This window comes from Aquarana catesbeiana, linkage group LG09, assembly GCF_042186555.1.
Source record: "Aquarana catesbeiana isolate 2022-GZ linkage group LG09, ASM4218655v1, whole genome shotgun sequence".
In the NCBI taxonomy this organism is placed as follows: Eukaryota; Metazoa; Chordata; class Amphibia; order Anura; family Ranidae; genus Aquarana; species Aquarana catesbeiana.
The window spans coordinates 63,285,505-63,300,632 of record NC_133332.1 but is presented as its reverse complement, the minus strand read 5'-3'; the positions used below and the strand labels follow the sequence as shown (position 1 = coordinate 63,300,632).

Genomic DNA, 15,128 nt, shown 5'->3' with positions numbered 1-15,128 from the left:
CAACAAGATACCATCTTATACAGTACAAGTTTTTACACAGAACTGACCTCACTCCTGCCAGATTGGCTAGGATCTTTCCCACTCAGTCATCCAGCTGCTGGTGGTGCACTTCTTCTAGGGTGGATTTCATACATATATTCTGGGAGTGCACGGCTTTACAAAAGTTTTACTAACCCATGTGAACTTTGTATTTTTGTTAATTTGGATCATAAATATGAATGCATCATGTCAATTTTATGTATCATTTGTTAAAGCATATCACCTTTATCTGTAGGCAGTATGTTGAAAAACGTCAACAAATTCCATGAATTATTTTTTCTCCTAACTTTAAGTGTCATTGAAGTGAAATGCAAGCAAAACCTAAATTCTTTAGTTTTTGGAGTGGAGAAGCATTAGAATCTTGTACTTTATTGACATATGTAAGCCCATTGAGACTACCTTCCACTTTCTCTCCTGTAATCATTGTCACTGGGACAGGAGGTTAAGGGAAATGTAAAAACTGTCCACAGAGAAGTAGAAGAAACTCAATAGGGACACTTGTTCAGGTGCTAATTATTAAAGGGAAGATTTCCCATCGATATGTAGAGATTTCCTCTCACTCTAGGACTGGAAACCCTCTAACGGAAATGGAGACGGCAATAACAGTCTGAAAGTGGTTCTAACCCTTCTCCTCTCTTTTTACAGTAGAGAAAAAGGTTTTCCTCTGAATTTCCACATTAATGCTTAGTTTCAGGTCAGTTGAAACTTAAAGTTTTGATGAACAGTTAGTTTGAGGTGCCAATTTCTGCAAAAAAAAAAACTCACACCATATGCCATGCTACACTGTTTATTTATTTACTATTATTTAATAGGAAATACATAGAATTCATACATCATTTAATTTGATTCAGAACAAATGTTACTAGACAAAGATTAAATATTACCATGTACAGTATAATTCAGTGTTATTCAACAAGCATTCCCATGTATTTTGGTTTTCTCTGAACTAGCATAATCTTGAAATCTTCACACATTGGTATTTTTTGTTATGGTTTGTCTGGGGTGATCATAGTGAAATGAAAATGGATGTCCTACAACATCTGACACATATAACTTGGAGTAACTTGGATTAATTTTATTTTAGTTGATCTATTTGATTTGGATCGGGTTTATTTTGGAATGTATAATGTTAGATTTGGGTTTGGATAGTGAAGTGAAAGAGATGTCATAATGGACTAGGAAGGCATTGTTATACATGTAGAGCCTGTGATCATTAGGATTGTGGGACAGACTTTGCACTTTCTCCTTCGGCTTATTGAAAATGACACTTAACTTCCCTTCCTCATTAGTTTTGGTATCATACATGTAGAAGATCTCCTCTTGCTTTGTGCTGATGGCTTGGGTAGCATACAAGACCCCACACACCATGAAAGCATTGCTGACTCCGTGTTTGAACTGGTTGGTGCTCCAGGTCTGCAGTACTGCAAGAGTAGTATAGTTAAGTTTGCTGATAACAATATTTCCAGCATTCTGCTCAGTTGAATAAATTACCCAAAGACCCTCTTCTTCAGCTGATAAGTCAATGTCTTGATAAGCAGTGTGTGAGTAGGAGGACCGATTTGTGTATATGGCACCAGGGAGAATTCTCTCTGTGGCACCACTGTAGATTGTGATAGTATTATAAGAAGGGTAGAAGCGCAGAGTTTCCATCATTCTTGCATCAGTTTTTAGTGGTGCCACCCACTGGACATTCTGATCAGCTCCTAGTAGTAAATTTCTCCCCCATCCTCCATACAAATAGCCGCCTAGCATCCAGTTTACTTGAACTACAAATGGTTTGCTGATGTTAATGATTTGACCATGTTCACAAGTACCTGCAAAAAAAGAATAAACAAATAAAAAAAAAAATAAAAAATACAAAACAAAATGAAAATGCAGGAAAATGCATCATCTGGACCACTCAAGGCTTTGCTAAGAACACATTGTTATATCAGGCATTGCCAGCTACATTTGACAAAGTTCTTTATTCATGGATGATACCAAGTTGTCGGCTTAACTATATCATTGGACATTTGACAAGGTGTGATTTCAATGGCTTGCAATATCTGTAGGTAAATCAATCTGACATACAGACGTGTTATATTTATGGATTTTCTTAGTTGGCTATTAATGATGATTATAGTGGAGGAAAGGGAAGAGTGAGTGAATGTTACTGTAAGCCCCCTGTCGCTTTTCTATGGTTGTTCCACATGTTATTTTGGGAAAAGAGGAATATCAGCTTAAAATGGCTCAACCTCGTGGCTGGGGAGGATAGGGGTCGTAAAGATGAACATACTACCCAGGTTGCTGTTTTTATTTCAAATGATCCCATTTGGAATACCTGTAGGCTTTTTTACAATAATAAAATTGTTATTTGGCAAATATATATGGAACAGAAAACGCCCCAGGCTCTCTAGGATCCTTCTCAATAGATCTAAGCGAGAAGGGGGCTTAGCCTTACCAGACTTTAAAAAGTACTTCATGGCGATCATCTTGACCAGAATCTCTGATTGGAGATTCCATAAGGCATCTAAGCTTTGGGTGGAGCTGGAAGCGGAGCTAAGTGGATCTGACCTCTTTACGCAAATATGGGTTCCTAGGAATTATAGATCCCTATCGTCCAAGACGTCTCCGCTTACACACTCTACCCTTATGATATGGGATTCATTATGTAAGACAAATAATTGGCCATATAATTCGCCCCTCATGCCACTGACAGGCCATAACTACTTCCCACCGGGGAACATAGACCCCAAAACTCATACATGGACTCTAGGGAGGTCAACCCAACTATATCAAGTTACCACCCCAACGGGAATTATCCTCTTGAACACAATTCTACATGACTCTGTGATTACACCTATGGATCAATGGAGATATCGACAACTGGCGGCCTTTGTCCACTCTCTCCCTAAACCTATCAGGTCTTTCACGGAATTAACACCTGTTGAAGCAGCTCTCGCCGAACCCCAACCTGTGGATAAGCCTGTCTCCCACTTTTATCAATTATTACAAATGCTAACTCCCGCAGGAGATCCTGCCTTCTTACACAATTGGGAAAAAGATCTTCAGAAAGAACTGTCAACAACCCAAAAAGCTACTATTCTCATAGTGTCCCATATTTCTTCTTCAGCCACTAAAACAGCTGAAGTGAACTATAAACTTGTGACGAGATGGCATTACATGCCCGTGGTACTTCATAAATTCTTTCCACACATTTCCCCCCTGTGTTGGCGGGGATGCGGGGAGAGTGCAACCCACGCACACATCTGGTGGTTCTGCCCACTGATACGACCATTTTGGTTGACTATCCTTCACTGGATTAAAGAGATCCAAGGATCTGAGGTTCCTAATGATCCGTTGGTTGTACTTTTACATTGTACAGGCAAATCAGTGGGTACATATAAGAAATCCATAACCCCTCATCTTCTTAATGCTGCTAAAGCACTTATCCCCAGATTCTGGAAACAAAAAAATATACCCACTTTACGCCAATGGCTAGTGGAAGTTGACCGTACATATTATATGGAAGATCTCACCTTCCCCCTTAGAAACAAATCCGATTTTGTAAAAAGAATATGGTCCTGCTGGTTTGCCTTTAAATACACAACCGCATTGGCGGAAATTATGTCACATCCTAAGTAAATTGCTTTTGCTGGTTTATATTGCATAATAGGAGCTCGGACTGAGGCAATTCCACCCCTCCCCCCCCTCCTTTTTCCCTCCCTCCCCCTCCATCTTTTCCCCCCACCCCCACCTTCTTTTCTCTTATCCTTTTCTACTACTCTATACTTCCTTTCTTCTACTTACTCTTACTCATGTTTGGGTTTCTTAAAGTACTTTGTCTGTACAAGGTTATCTAACACGGACACTACTGCCCATATCAAACCCATATTAGTGATGATGATTTTGTCTCTGACTAGTTGGTTACATTTTTGAATACTTTTTGCCTTTGTAGTAGTTACAGAGATTTGATTGATTAGTTAAGAACGAAGTTGGCGCTATTTACTTACTTAACTGTCTGACAAAAATAATGTACGATTTGGTTGTCCATTTACTTGCATTTTCTCTGTATTGTATATTGCATAATGTACCATTTACTTCTATTTTTCTCCTAATAAAAAATAATTAAACAAAAAAAAATGGCTCAACCACAGAATATTGAAAGGCGACAAAATTATGTAGACACACAAAAGAAAAAATATATATAATTAGCATAAACACATGTGGAGCAACTAGTAAACCACATTATCTGGTGCACATAAAAACAAAGAAGCAAGGCAGATGATAAAAAAAAGCTGCACAAAGACTTGTCCATGCAAAGCAATGCAACAGATCCTCGTTAAAGCTGGGTATGATGATAGTGAGGTAAAATGAACCCCAAACAATACCTCTTTATGAACCTTTACCATCTTTGATTGTTCATGATGGCTGTTTATCTTTGATTTTGTTTTTTTTTCCACATGTTTGGAATTGTAAGGCCTGTAACTTTTACATTTTGCCAATAAAAATCATTAGAAACTAAAATGAACCCTAAGAATATGTGATGAGAATGGGGAAATGAGGTTAAACACAACTCCATCCTAATTTTCCCCAAAATTCCAAAGTTAGTAGCAAGACAGTCAGATGAAGCAGTCATGATAGTCCACACATTTGACAAGAAACAATCCAGTTAGATGGAATGCAGAGGCATCATAGACCTTAACTAGCCCTGGGTTGTCAAAGAACTTCTGATGTAAATGGTCTAGTGTATGGCTTAGAAATACACATCTGGGAATATTGACTTACATGTTTTGTCTTTTTGACTTATATTGACCTACAGGTGATAATCACAGAGTTCATTTTTAAACATATACTAGAATTCTTGATGTAATGGAATTACCATCCTAAAAAGTGCTTACTTTTATATAGAGGAAGATAACACTTGGACATCAAAGACGACTATATTAAATGGTTTAGAAGGATGATATTACCAATTAGACTTTACAGGAAAAATACACATCAGAAATATATTATGTCTGGTCTCTAACAACTCATAATTTCATCCTAATAAATGATGTACTGGTTTTCAGACTGTGGAGCATTGTCCTATGGAAATTTAGACCTACCAAGGAGTTGGCATTATAAAATACATACACAAAACACATTATAACATACCTACAACACACTCCTCAGACCTTTAGATTGGGTGTAGCTGGTTCAGCAACACTCTGTCCAGAGAGATGAAAAGATAGCTCCAGCTGGGGACTCTTAATTTACCATCAGAACTACTAATTATTGCTGAGAGTCACTCTACGAGGGCCAGTGAATCTTGGAGCATCAAAAAGGCCTTCTTCAAGTGACCTGATCTCTGCACTGTATCAAAGAAAAGATAGTCTTTACTTAAAGCGGAACTTCACCCATAAGGGCAAGTTCCGCTCTTCCTCCTCCTCCCCCAACCTCCTTTAGTGCAGCACGGCTTGTGCATGTGCAGTGAGCAGCCGACTGTGAAGCGGCAAGCAGTCACAGCCTGCTGCCCACAGTTATTATGTGGCGCCTGGGACTGAAGCAGGTGATGACAGCGCTGGATCTTGGGACAGGTCAGTGTCTAATTATTAAATGTCAGCAGCTACAGTTTTGTAGCTGCTGACTTTTAATTTCTTGAAAAGGGACTGAAGAACTCCTTTAAGTATCCTTTCACTTTCAAATCAATTTTTTACAGTTGTATGTGTCTGTTTTGTTATATATTTTCTGTAAATATTTCTTACACTGTTTTTATTGTTTTCATTAAACAATATTTAAAAATCATTAAGCGGAATATCATAATGCTTTAGCTAGAAATGTAGGAATCCTGCATCTCTGAAGAAGCTATCATAGTGTAAGCTCTGTTACATTTTTTTCTGGGCATAGCAGCAAGGTCAGAATCGCAACTATGGATGGTGAGTGTGAATGGTGCATGTTTCCATTAATATGTGGTGGTAGCTAACATGTGTATGTGTAAAGAGTTAACTGCTCAGTTGACTTGCCCCAGTGATGGTCACCCCCAATCTGTTGGTACTTAGATTGTTATCCCACTAGCTGTAAAATCTTTGTGCAGGGTGAGGCAGAGATCACGTACATCACACCTGTTACTTCTGGGTCTGAAGGAGTATAGGACTTGCTTCATTCCTTCCATGTTACAATGTTGATCCCTGATGATTGACCTAGTGTTGTGACAACTCTGATAGGAGCTCTGCCTAAAGAACTTACAAAGTTGTCTTTTCTAGTTCTCAATGGCTGAACAAATCTAAGAGAGAGTAACACGAAGATAAGTACTGTATATGACCTCACATCCTGCAATACAGGGCCAGGGAAAGAAACTACTGCAGAGCAGAGAGGGTTATGATTTATGCTTACTGATGGCATCAGGCTCAATGTGTGTAAAAACCTTCCAGCACCGCAGACAGGCAATATAAAGTGAGAGCAGAATAAGCAGATGCTGATACTACACTTATCTCAGGGGAGAGCCATGTCCATGGCAAGTTTTCTGACCTACCCAACAGGTGTTCTCCTTCAGAGCTGCCATAGGCATTAAAGTTTGGTTTTGTTTCATCCCCTTATCTGTTCTGGCCTAAAAAGACATCTTGTGCTTTTAATAATTAGACAGGTGTATAAACTATTGGACTGAAAGAAATATGGGGCCAACCTTTTCTCAAAAATTCTAGTTGCTTGGCTGTTATGATCGCCAACTTTAATCATTTCTAAGTATCTGACCAAGTACAAGTATTCAGATCAGAAAAACAGAACTCATCCTTATACTTGTTGCAGGACAATGACTCAATATATTGAAGTCAGGGGTTCAGTATGACAGCCAGGTACCTTTTAGAGGGAGAGAACCAAAAATGGCAACAAAAAGTATGGACAAGGGCCCATGGGTGCTGTATATCATAATACATTGTTAAATATAGCATTTATCTCCTGAATTTCAGTCTTTCTTCTAACCTACCAATATCAGGTGAAGGAAGAGAAGGATACTTTTTATTGTTCTTCTCACATTCCTCCAGGCGTTTCTTCAGAGCCTCAATCCCCCATCTGATTACCAGCACGTTGTTCTTATAATAGATTTCCAACTGGTTCACCATGATGGAAATGTTACGAATCTACAAAGAAAATACAGACAAATTAGTCAAGACTTGTTTTAAAGTGTTTCACTGCTTGTTCAGAGTATGTAAGTACTTTAATATTCATAGTCTTGGCACAAGTTCACTTAAATAGGAACATACACCTTAGTGTTTATAGAAATGAAGGGTGTGTCTACCATGACCAATATGGACAACCTGGCATGTTTCCTAATCTTTCTGCATGTTTGGGTGTTCCATATAAATATCACAACATCATTATGGTTATGAAATGTGACCTAGTCCTACCCACAAGTGTCCACATTGTATATCTTATACACATTTATATATTTTGGTAAATGAATTAGGTATATACAGCACCCTTTTTTCTTTACCGCTCCCAAAAAATTTTGAGTAATCATTTCCCAGTTTTATTCCCTAGTGACCTATTTAGGAACCGATTCCTTTTTATTTTATTTATGATTCTGAAGAGGGCCAAAGTACAGTAAGGCAATGCTCCAGTTAATGCATATCCAAGCACAAAAATAAAATTGTAATATAATACAGCTTGCTGCTCCTTTGATGATGGTGACCAGTGGTGGCCGGTCCATAAGGAGTGCAGGGGCGCTGCCCTCCTAATCTCTATGTGCCGGCCCCTAATCTCCACGCGGGGTGCCGAACGCATGGATTTCTTCAAGATTATTTTCTTTTTTGAAGCCCATGATTAGAGCCTGAGGCTCTAATTGGCTTCAAAAAGGTTGGGCTCTGTACCCTAAACCCACCCACTTTTGACATTAGCGAATAAACATTCACTATTGTCTTCCTGCTTCTCTTCCCGGCCAAACAGGACAGGAAGCGGGTCCTAAGACCGGATTGGCTGGGGTCCTAAGACCGGATTGGCCGGGAGGAGAATCAACAAGATTTGCTGAGACGAGAAGCGACCAGATTGGCAGGGAGGAGAAACCGTCCACGACCTGGATGGGGTAAGAGCGGGCGGGCGAGCGAGCAGGCAGGCAGGTAGGCAGGCAGGGTTTGTTGGCCCCCCCAAAAATGGAGCACCAGCCGCCACGGCAAACTGGTAGAGCAATTCTAAAACAAAACATTGTACTTATGACTGCTTTTAGACCGGACATGACCCCACCCTCCTCACTGAGGTGATTGCTGGAAATGTCTCTTCTGTAAGATAGAGTTGCATATGGTAGATGTCATCATGCATAGGTAGATCATCTAATGGCTAACAGTTACTAAAGGGTGACTTGTGGCCTGAGGTATTAATAAGGTAGGAGATCTTGCTGCCAGTGCCTGCTATTAATATATAAAGTCAATGAGGGATTGGATCTTTCTATATACATACAAAACTAAATCCATCTAACAGCTGACCTCCATGCTCGAGTCATTGGGGTAGAGTGTGATCTATCTCCTGCATCGTACCAGCACCTATTCTTTAAAGTTAATGGGAATTCATTCTGTTATGCAGGCAGTGACATAGACACCTGAAAGAGGGACCCATCCAAGAAGTAAACCGAAAAGAGAAGCAAATAAAATGGCGCCACAGGCCTCAGCAAGCGGTGGCTTTTGGAGGGGTGTATCTGGAGAGCGCTGGATTGTAGGCGAGTGTGTTATTATAGCTCTACTCAGAAAAAGATGTAAGAAAGGATTAAAATAAATATTAACCCCTGGGAGTTGCTAAACACCCTCTTTAAAAATCGCACGTTAAAGTTTTATGTATATTAAAAGCAGCGTTTTTCCTTTCCATAAATTATTTTTGAAATTCACTTGCAATGTGCCTCTGAACTTGCTAGAAAAAAAATCTAGTCAATTCCCTAGAATAATCTCCTCCCTCCTTGCACTTTATAGCACTCTCCTTCTCTGGAAACATCAAATTACTCTCTGTGCTAGCCCAGCTCGTTTGTCACTCTCTTTACCTCCCAACATAACCATTTATTTAGCAGTTGGGGAAGGAGCAGTGCAAGTTAGGGTGTCACTTGAGCTGACATCCCATCCAAGATGGCAACACCCAGCAGCAGCAGTCTTAGAGCTTTTAGACATCTTCACAAGAGAGGTTTTTAAATAACATGCATAACATATGTTAAATGCTCTTATGTGGGAAGATTTTTGTTGAAATAAAAAATCTGAAGGTATGTTCAACTAACATTGCTCTTAGTGCATTGTACAAGTAACAAGGCCCTTACCATATCGTGAGAATACACAGCTTTGTCTTACCTCCTGGTAGAGAGTCTCTATTATGACACTGGAACCATTAAATGATGCTTTCAGCTGTAGTATGAGGGTCTCTATCTCTTATATCTCTAACTTGATGAGTTCAAACTCCAGCTCAGTATAGGAGAGATCTCCGTTCTCAATGATCTCCACACGTTTGGTCAGGTTCTTCATCTGCTCTATGTACACAGTCAGTGTGCTCTGATAGATGTAGATCTGTACAGAGAATTCACATCTGTAGTTCTTACTGTCAGTATACTTTACAGTCTGCTAAAAATATATCTGAAAACAAAACTATGTTTTTACCATTTTTGTCCCATCATGGAGATTTAGCCAAAAGTATATTTAAAGCCTATTTTTTTAAGATTTGAATACAGTGGGGAAGGGTTAACAATTTAGGAAGTGAAGGGACATCTCCCCAAAAAGAACACACAGCAATACATGTCTGACAGATTAAAACATTTCTTACTTTAACCACAACAGAATTAAAAGTTTTGGCAGATGCACTTGTAGGCACTTGCAGTCTGTGCTCCCCACTGTAGGTGGCGCTTAACCCAAGCGGCAATGCAGAAGGGGAAGGAAGTCCTGAGAAACTTGGTCCCTCTATGACTATCAGGGAAGATAGCTGTCCGTTTGGAAGCCTGACCCCACATGACCACTATTTTAGAACCTGCCTCCTGGGTATGACGTGCTTTGTGCATGTGGCTAGCATAGGGACAGGTTTCCTGTCTGGCAGGGACAACACATAGCGGCAGGGAAAGGTTCCTGAGGAGGAAGGAAAGTGCAGGGACTACGCAACTCCACTTAGGAAGCCTTCATTTTGGGTGTGAACCAGCCAGTCCGCATTTCCACTCCTCAATGAAGAAGCTGTTAGCATCATTTCAAGATTACAATACTCTGCTACTGTTTATAAATGGCTCTGGTCCACTGTACCTACCCTCCGGGCCTGATTGTACATTGTCAGGACTTTCCTTATATATTGTTAGATGTTGGTGTTGCCACAACACTGTAAGCCCTCACAGTTACTCTTGGTGAGTGCAGGAACGGGCTCTGCTGTGAAATATTAGATCAAGAATTGTAATTACATGTCATTGTTAAACAGCGGTAGAAAAATTGGGCCTTTGGTGGTGGGGGTGGTGGTGCCACAACACTGTTATGCCCTGTACACACGGTCGCATTTTCCGACGGAAAATGTGTGATAGGACCTTGTTGTAGGAAATTCCGACCGTGTGTAGGCTCCATCACACATTTTCCATCAGATTTTCCGACACACAAAGTTTGAGAGCAGGCTATTAAATTTTCCGACAACAAAATCCGCTGTCGGAAATTCCGATCGTGTGTACACAAATCCGACGCACAAAGTGCCTCGCATGCTCAGAATAAATAAAGAGATGAAAGCTATTGGCTACTGCCCCGTTTATAGTCCCGACGTACGTGTTTTACGTCACCGCGTTCAGAATGATCGGATTTTCCGCCAACTTTGTGTGACCGTGTGTATGCAAGACAAGTTTGAGCCAACATCCGTCGGAAAAAATCCTAGGATTTTGTTGTCGGACTGTCCGATCAATGTCTGATCGTGTGTACGGGGCATAAGTACTCACAGTTACTCTTGGTGGGCGCTGGAACGGGCCCTGCTGTGAAATATTAGATCAAGAATTGTAATTACATGTACCTGTTGAATAGGGGCAGAAAAATTGGGCCTTTGGTGGTGGTGGTGCTGGTGCCACAACACTCTAAGTCCTCACAGTTACTCTTGGTGGGCGCAGAAATGGGCCCTGTTGTGAAATATTAGATCAAGAATTGTAATTACATGTCCCTGTTGAACAGGGGCAGAATAATTGGGCCTTAGGCACTGGTACCACAACACTGCAACCCCTCACAGATACTTTAGTTGGAGCGCAGGAATGAGCCCTCCTGCAAAATATTGCATCAAAAATTGTAATTACACGCCCCTGTTAAACAGAGTCAGAAAAATTGGGCCTTAGGCACTGGTGCTGGTGCCACAACAATGCAACCCCTCACAAATACTCTAGTTGAGCGCAGCAACAAACCCTCCTGCAAAATATTGCATCAAAAATTGTGATTACACGCCCCTGTTAAAAAGGGGCTAAAAAATTGGGTCTTAGGCGCTGGTGCTGGTGCCACAGCACTGCAACCCCTCACAGATACTCTAGTTGGAGCACAGGAACGAGCTCTGCTGCAAAGTATTGCATCAAAAATTGTAATTACACGCCCCTGTTAAACAGGGGCTGAAATATTAGGCCTTAGGCACTGGTGCTGGTGCCACAACACTGCGACCCCTCACAGATACTCTAGTTGAGCTCAGCAACGAACCATCCTGCAAAATATTGCATCAAAAATTGTAATTACACGCCCCTGTTAAACAGGGGCTGATAAATTGGGCCTTAGCCACTGGTGGCGGCGCCCAGAACCAAAAATATTCTTACAAGCTATCAGCATGATCATTGAGGAGGAAGAGGATAGTCACTCAGCATAACAGGGTAGTCACTCAGCATCAGCATAGGCAGTCTTGAAGAGATCTAACATTTCAAAAAAAATTATTTGGTTACATCAGCATCAGGTGCTTGGTAGCTGGTGGTGATCCAAGACTGTTTCATTTTTATGAAGGTCAGTCGATCGACCGAGTCGGTGGACAGGCGCACCCTGTGATCGTTTACAAAGCCTCCAGCAGCACTGAATGTGCATACCGAAAGAACGCTGGATGCAGGACAGGGCAGTAGCTCAATTGCATACTGTTGAAGCTCTGGCCAGTGATCCATCCTCAAGACCCAGTAACCCAGAGGATTTTCGGTGGGAAAGGTGTCTAAGTCAGTTCTTGCCCCTAGGTATTCCTGCACCATGTAAAACAGACGTTGGCGATGGTTGCTGGAACCGATCATACCTTGGGGCTGCGGACTAAAAAATTGTCTGAACGCATCGGTCAGACTGCCACCTTCTCCACCGCTCCTTCTTTGACTGACGGAAGCCTCAGCAACACGTTGTCCAGGAACAGGAGTTGTAACCTCCCAGTCTCTGGGAACGCGTTGCACAGACCTTTCTGCAAGGCCTCCCGAAGATGTTTCATCCTCTGCTCCCTCTGCGATGGCAAGATAAGGTCCGCAACCTTACTCTTGTAATGTGGATCAAGGAGGGTTGCCAGCCAGTAACGATCCCTCTCCTTGACACCACGAATAAGAGGATCCTTCCGCAGGCTTTGCAGGATCAGGGAGGCCATGCAGCGTAGGTTTGCTGAGGCATTCGGTCCGGAGTCCTCTGGGTCACTAAGGACGACATGATCTGCAGCCACCTCCTCCCAGCCACATACAAGTCCATGGGTTTCTTAGGACTGTAAATGATCCCTTAAAGACTGCTGCTGATGCTGAGTGCCAAGCTCCACCTCCATGCTGACACAATCCTCCTCTTCCTCCTCCTCCTCCTCTTCCTGTGTGATTGGTGGGCACACAGGAACACTGTCTGGATAAAGGGGGCCTTGAGAGCTAAGGAAGTCCTCCTCTTCCTGCCTCTGTTCTGCCTCAAGTGCCCTGTCCATTATTCAATGCAGCGTGTGCTCCAACAAGTGGACAAGAGGGACAATGTCACTGATGCATGCACTGTCACTGCTCGCCATACTCGTGGCCTCCTCAAATGGTGACAGGACAGTGCATACATCCCTGATCATGGCCCACTGGCGTGGGGAAACAAGCTCCCCTGACCCTGTCCTGGTGCCATAGTCACACAGGTACTCATTGATGGCCCTCTGCTGCGTGTGCAGCCACTGCAGCATGGCCAATGTTGAGTTCCACCTGGTGGGCATGTCACAGATTAGGCAGTTCTTGGGCAGGTTAAATTCCTTTTGGAGGTCAGCCAGCTGAGCACTGGCATTAAATGACCGGCAGAAATGCACACAGACTTTCCTGGCCTGCCTCAGGACATCCTGTAAGCCCGGGTACCTGCCCAAGAACCACTGCACCACCAAGTTAAGGACGTGAGCCAAACAGGGCACATGGGTCAGTTGTCCCTGTCTGAGGGCGGAGAGCAGGTTGGTGCCATTGTTGCAAACCACCATTCCTGCCTTAAGCTGGCGTGTCGTCAACCACCTCTGAGCCTGCCCCTGCAGAGCTGCCCCTGCAGATCTGACAGAATCTCTGCCCCAGTGTGGCTCCAGTCCCCCAGGCACACCAGCTCAAGCATCTTTTGGCCTGTGTACTTGCGTAGCCCCTTGAACGCCTACGGAGCACTGCTGGTTCCGAGGACAAAGCACAGGAAGAGGCCATGGAGGAAGAAGAAGAGGAGGGGGTGGAGGAGAGAGGTGTGTCAGAATCACCAGTAGTAGCATTTTGAAGGCGTGGTGGCGGAACAACCTCCAACACAACAGCACCTTGTCCTACGTCCTTCCCAGCTGCCAGCAGAGTCACCCAATGCACAGTGAAAGATAGGTAACGTCCCTGTCCATGCCTACTGGACCATGAGTCAGCTGTAATATGCACCTTACCGCTGACCACCCTGTCCAGCGAGGCCAAGACATTGCCTTCCACATGCTGGTAGAGAGCCAGAATCGCCTTCTGTGAGAAAAAGTGGCGTTTGGGAACCTTCCACTGAGGAACAGCACATTCCACAAACTCACAGAAGGGGGCAGAGTCTACCAACTGAAAAGGCAGCAGTTGAAGTGCTAGCAATTTAGCCAAGCTAGCATTCAACAGCTGGGCATGTGGATGGCTGGGAGCGAACTTCTTTCGGCGGTGCAGCAGCTGGGCGAGGGAATTTTGCCTGGTACAATCTGATGTGGGTGTACTGATAGCAGATTGCCCGCAAGCACTTGGCTGGGACACACCTAATTCTACACCTTCATTCCTCTCAGTGCAGGTCTCAGAGAGGACTGAAGATATAGTGGGGTTGGAGATCCTAGCTGATGAGGAGCAAGGAAAAGTCCTCTTTGTTCTTTGGTGTGGGTCTTTTAGGTACGCTTGCCAACAAACTGCATGGCAGGTCAACATATGTCTGGTCAAGCATGTGGTGCCCAAGCGGGTGATGCTTTGGCCACACGAGATACGCTTGAAACATATGTTGCAAATAGCAGTGGTGCGATCTGATGTACTCGTCTCAAAAAAGAACCACACCAAAGAACTTTTGGAATAACGCGCAGAGACAGCACCACCCTGCACATGCGGAGCTCTGCGGTGTGATGCAGTCAGTGTGCTGCCCTTAATCTGGCCCCTGGAGGGCATCCTGCCTCATTGGTGATGTGCCTCCTCCTCCTCCTCTCTCCTATCAGGCACCCACATGGAGTCAGTGACCTCATCATCCCCTCCCTCCTCATCACTGGAGCAAACCTGGCAGTATGCTGCAGCTGGGGGAACATGACTGCCAGACTGCTGTCTTTCTTGGGCACCCGATCTCTCTGGGCTCACGTTACTGCCTTCCTCTAGCTGGGTACCATCCTCGGAGCCTTCAAAATGCTGGGCATCCTCCTGGAGCATGTACCCAACACTGTGGTCAAACAGTTCGGGGGACTCCTCAGGAATACATGGTGGGGCTAGGGAAGGAGTGACTGATGCCATTGAGCCGAAGGAAGAGGCCGCGTTGGCAGCTGCTTTGCCAGACAAAGTACCCTGAGCCTGGGTGAGGGAGGATGAGGATGGCTTGGTCATCCACTCTACCAAGTCTTCCGCATGTTACGGCTCAACATGGCCAGCTGCCAAAAAAAAGGACAAGCGTGTCCCATGGCCACGTGCTGATGAGGATGCACCGTGTCGATGACCAGCACTGTTGCCTCTAGACACAGAGCCTGCTTGCCCTCTTTTATTGGCTTGTGGC

General features: G+C 43.4%; 1 pseudogene; it reads right to left on the bottom strand.

Moving 5' to 3' along the window:
- Window positions 1-1,061: 1,061 nt before the first annotated feature.
- Window positions 1,062-15,128, bottom strand: part of LOC141108914 (olfactomedin-4-like) — a 38,750-nt pseudogene continuing 24,683 nt past the window's right edge.